This window comes from Nelumbo lutea, chromosome 6 (genome assembly GCF_056320005.1).
Source record: "Nelumbo lutea isolate HS-2025 chromosome 6, American lotus-T2T, whole genome shotgun sequence".
NCBI lineage: Eukaryota > Viridiplantae > Streptophyta > Magnoliopsida > Proteales > Nelumbonaceae > Nelumbo > Nelumbo lutea.
The window spans coordinates 10708635-10714592 of record NC_142689.1 but is presented as its reverse complement, the minus strand read 5'-3'; positions in this window follow the sequence as shown (position 1 = coordinate 10714592).

Sequence of the window (5958 nt, the reverse complement as noted above, 5' to 3'; positions counted from 1 at the left end):
AAGGTTGGACTATTAGTAGTATGAACAATTGATGCAATAGAAGGATGTGACTTGGAAGTAAACAGAGATGAATTGGATGTCATATGATTGCAACAGGCGGAATCAAAATACCATGATGAGGTAGTACCTGGAGTGACGGACAAGACTGAATTAAAAGGCATACAGAATCAGGTTGGAGCTGGTGAAGAAGAGCTTGGAGTTCTCTAAGTGTTTGAAGACGCTTTATCAGAAGTATCCTCTGTGGCAGCAGCTACAGTAGAACTCAGAGCTTGAGAACCCATGGATGAGGACTTCTGTCCAGACGCCTTTTTGGCATACAAGCGGCGACACTCAGAAATAGTATGACCAGTCCTTTTGCAATAATTGCAAAAACTCCTTTTTGAAGATTTAGAGGAAGTTGAAGAGGTACCAAACATATCTGGGGTGACTGGAGTAGCAAGAACAATATCAGTAGATAATAAGGATCGCTCATCTCGAAGTGTTTTTAGTCGAGTTTCTTCAGAAAGCAAATATTTGATCACAACTTCAAGGGAAGGCAATGGACTACGATGAAGTAGAGTACAACTAATAGGTTCATACTCATCCCTGAGAGTCATCGGAAGATGCCAAACACATTAGCGATCGTGAACTTAGAATAAGTAGCTGCAGAGGTACTATCCCATTCAGGTTCACACTGTGCTAACTGATCCCAAAGAACTTGTAATTCAGAGACATAATTGTGAATGGTCTGTTCAGGTTGTTGCTTCATACGGTGAAGACGCCTATAGAGCTGAAACTGATGTACATCATCAGAAATAGAATAACGAGCTTGTAAGAAATCCCATACCTCTTTAGGAGAGTTATATCTGCGAAATTCCAACTTGATGCTTGCAATACAAGTATTGCGAAACTATGTCAATATTTGATGATTTTTCTCGTCCATCTTTCTACACGTTTAGCAAACTTATCTTCTGTTTCATCAACAACTTTAGTAGGTTTGGGAATCTCACGAGTCGCATATCACCATAAAAGTCGTCCCTTGAGAAAATTGCACATCTCTTAGGACCATAAATCAAAATTTGAGCCATCAAAGGTAACAGTGATGAGATGAGAGATATGTTGAGCAGTTTCAAATGAATCCATGAAGAGAAACACAGAACTTTGTAGCAACGCAAATCAGAGAAAAACCTAATACTGACTTTGGAAAAAATAGGAGAAATTGGAACGTAGGTATTAAATTCAAGAGGATCAAACGGGGTTAAGTGGAAAAAAAAATCACCAAACTTTTGTAGAGAGGAGCTCTGATGCCATGATACGAAAAACCAATAAGATAAATGGAAAAAATAATATTTCTTAATTATTGAATTCAATAAGTTACAACCTATTTTTAATAGAGTTAGGGATAAAAATTTAATTTTGATAGGATACGCTAACACTAACCAAAAATTCAAATTCACATACAAGTTTGAGACAGGAATCAACGATTTTAGGTCGACATAAAACATGTTGTCCAACTCCAATCCCATCAACAAAAAAGTTCAGCTTTGCTTTTCCCTTGACCCATCCCCTCCCGCTTCGACTTTCTTACTTCAACTGCTGAGATAGGTGGTGGCATCGATCGATAGAGGTTATGCCATTGATGAGAGAGAGAGAGAAGATTCTGAGAAAATGTGGAGAGTTCCCACGGTGTCCATTTGGCTATGCCCATTAGGTTATTATCAGCCCATTATGCACCAGCAAAGCATCCGATCGGGTTATGTCCATCAGGCTTTGTCTAACGGGCTGGCTTTGTCCGGTCCATAATCAACCTTAAAGCCCACACGTGCAAGTTTAAAGTTCGCACACAAAGATTCCATTTTGCAAGCTCAGAGGAGGCAAAATATTCTATTTTGGAAGTTCTGAAGGCTCGTCCGTACATCCCAAAGTGTTTTAAGTATATAATAAGTTAGATAAGTTAGATGTTAATCGTCAAGATTATCTCAGGCCGTCAACTCGAGACACCTTTACTATCTCAATCCCTCGATCAACGAATAATTAAAAAGGAGCGACGGTACTAGAAGCATACTATCCAATGGTTAAAAGGAAGTGATCACACGCTCACTTCACATGGTTAAAGACCAGTCGCCGGTTAAAGTCGAGAGCCACCTCACATGGTTAAAGTCATTAATATAGAAATGCCTGTATTAGGTTATATAAATTAATGATTCTATTTTCCAAACGCCTGCCGTACAATTTTTTGCTTTTGGTTGCAATGCAAATACAAATATGTATATTGTATATTTAAATTTTGGTGTAAAATGTGAATTTATTATTAAATGTTTTAATTATTTTATGTTCTAATGTCTTAATTTTGGTCAAAAAGTTAATTATCAAAAAAACACAAAATTGTATAAAAAAAAGACATACTAATGTTCTCTTTTCACAGTATAAAAGTGTCAGAAAATACTTTTTTGATCCGATAATCGTTACTTTTTTACATATCAAATGAATTCTCGCAAATACGAATCACGGTGCATAAATACTCCGGTTTGGCGTTTGTATCGCAAACAGACGGAGCCTTAGGCTCAGTTTAAAAGGAATAAAAGAGTGCAAAACTTTGTATTTTGTATTATATTTTATGTATTTATACTGTACATATTTATATTTATAATCTTATATTTTGTATTATATTTTATGTATTTATACTGTACATATTTGTATTTATAACCTTTTCAAACTGAACAAATTATATTCTTACTTTTTAATTATTGTCTTAAACACAACATCGGCACCCTCTTCCTCCTCCTCTCTCTCTTCCACCTTCGGTGAAGGAGGTGAAGAGAACTCTGTTGGCTTCCATTAAGTAGTGAAGAGAACTCTCCCATGAGAAATGGCATTAACTTCTCCAAGACATGAAACTCTGTAAATGGGACTGTTACGCCGATTTTCAGATCCGGTAGAAACGACAGTTGACTGAGCAAACCAATCGTCACTTGGAAGACCGCACTATTCCATTAAGCTCACAATCAGAACGAACAGGTGAAGAAATGAAAAATAAATGACAACCTAGAGAACCCAACTGTCAAATTTCACAGAAAAACAAAAAAAACAAAAAAGCAAAAATCAGCAACCCAGAAAACCCAACTATCTTGTCATTGGTTTGCTACCTAGCTGCGACAAGGGGGAAGCTGATTCGACCTAATGAGTGGGACGAATTCTACAGCGTAGATCAGGAAACCCAGCTCTGTAGTGTAGATCAGAAGGGGGGAGAGATGCCAGGAGATGAACATTGCAACATCAAGTGGTCTTTTGAGTAAAAACCCATGACCCTCTTTTTCTTAGATCAAATTAATTCATTTTTGTATTTTCTTAGTCTATACATACATACTGATTATAATAAATCCGACCTCCCAACTGTCGAACATGTGGCACACTTAGGTGGACTTGCAGCCTTGCCTTCAGTTCGGAACTCATCATCTTGACGTTATTTCAAAGGATAAGAGTCACCTCGGCGACATGTTAAGCCACCTCAGGCTTCTCAGCTCAACTCATATGTATAGACAATTCTGACCTCTGAGAGGAGATCTCCTTGTCGAGATGGGCTCCCTTCCAGAAGAGCCCCTTCCTCATTAGTGAGGCGAGCTCCCTTTTAGGAGAGCCCCACACTCCGACACTTGTCCATCAAGCGACCACCTGGTGGCACATGCAACAAGACCGTTGACACGTAAGGTGAGCTCACCAGGTAACCAGTCTTTGGCCCACTTCATACATTGGAAACATGAATGACAGATCACCATAGCATGTCACAATTAGACCTGTTCATGGGCCAGGTAGCCCGATGGCCCAGCCCGCACCCCAGTCACGCTTGGTCATGTAATTAGGCCCACGGGCCTGACATCGGGCCTAACACAATAAGCCCGACTGTATTATGGACCGGGCTCGAGATTTATCAAGTTTTATGTGAGTATAGTAAAAAGGAAAGAAAACCCATCATTTCCAATTGAATGATTTTTAATAGCCATTTCATACCTAAGATTCTCTCAGCATTGCCAATGATTTAACAGTATTTATCCTTTGGGGGATCTATAGTCTTCACTAAAAAGAAATGAACTCATCTTGAAAGAGTATACCCATAAGTTTGTTTTGGTGGCAATTGTACATTTTGTAAACGCTTGTAAATGGATAAGATGCCATGGAATGGGAAATAAAGAGAATTTTAAAAATGAAAAGAATTGCTTCCATCCATGAAACATCTTATACTCCAGAGATAAACTGCTGAGGCTTTACCTAATGAAAATTCCAATGAAACACGTTGCTTTTCCTTGCCATGAAAGTGAATCAGGTACTGCCCCATATTTACTGGAGTACTGGGGGGGGGGGGGGTGTTCAGCAATGCATAAGCTTCACAAATCATTATCTACAGTACCATCTTAAGTTTGCTGGGAACAAATAACTTCGTTATGAGCTTTTGGATAAAGTTTATAAAATTAAAAGAAAATAAGTAACGACAGCTTTCTAAAAAATAACTAATAACAGAAATTAACACAAAGAAATAACTATCTTTCTGTGGTAAACCAAAACAGAAATGTCAGCACAGATAAAATATAGCTAGAATCTGATGCAGATACTAAGATGGTGAAATTTTAAAGTGGAATTGTTAGGTATACATATTGAATGAACATGCATAAAAAGGGTGCCTATGGGTTGTTCAATACATACATATACCTAGAAAAATCTGGAGTTGTTATGCAGAAACACTTATCAATGTATGTGTCCCCACAAAGTCATGCTAATAATCCTTGTTCCACATCATTTCAAAAAGTTGAACCATATAAAGGAAAATAATTAGGGTTCAGGAAATACATAGAAAATCATTAAGGAAAAACATGATGAATTTAAGACCTGCGCCACAACCTGTGCACAATAGCCCCACAATGACTGGCACAGGCAGGCTCTCTCTTAAGGAGATTGGTGGCAGAACCAAACCTACAAAAAAGTTTCTCCAACTAGATTTTTCCAACTCCTGAAAGCTAGCAAAGTTACAGAATCCAACTTTTACTTTTCTATTTCCGGCATTTCATAAATTGGTCCTTGTTCATCTAATTTTCCTATGGTGCAGAATTAAGATAAGACAATTAGAAACCTATCCTAAATTTTTGTAGATTATATGGACTACTAATTTTTTATTGACTAGTATAGCAATGGATACTTAAAAAAAAGATATCCTTTTGACATTAAGTAAAGCAATTGTTAGTCATTTACCAAATGATTTCAACTTTCTCTGTCGAGTCACTAATAGGAGAAAAAAGAAAGGCAGTATCAACTGTGAAATACCTATTATCAGATAGTCCAAGTAATAAGTGCCTGTTATTGGAATATTCATATATGTAAGTCTATTACTTATTTTATGAGTTTTATAGATATTAGGTAACAAAGGAGCACTTTTTAGAAGATATTCAATTGGATTATAATATTATTCAGAACCCATGGGATAATCGGGCATTGACATCTGCAATAAGTAGATCTCATGCAGAAGATATCAAGTCCCGGTTTGGAGTTATTGGATAAAACCTATTTTATAAGTTATGAAAATTTTCACAATAAAAAGAAGTAGTACATAACATTGTTAATAGGATTGACAATAATGGTTTGGGGCATCATTGGAGATTCATTCAAACCAGACTATGCTGCAAAAAAGGCTAAAAACAGAAACAGGAAAATGTGGTTGAATGGAGAGAGGAATTTGAAGAAAGAATATAAATGGAACCTTCTCACCTTCAAAGTAAGGATGTTCAAAAGCAGGATCATCTTACAAACAGGATAGAGCCAGTGGAGCATGCTCAAATTGAGTTGGAGAATTGCCTTAAAGTCTAAAGATTTAATCCCCAGTTGCAAACAGGCTTTACTTTCAACTACTGGATAATGAGTCAGCTTTTAGGTATATCAATTTGTAAATTCCAAAAGCACGTGTCTACACAGATTCAAGGTCTTAAAAGCTGA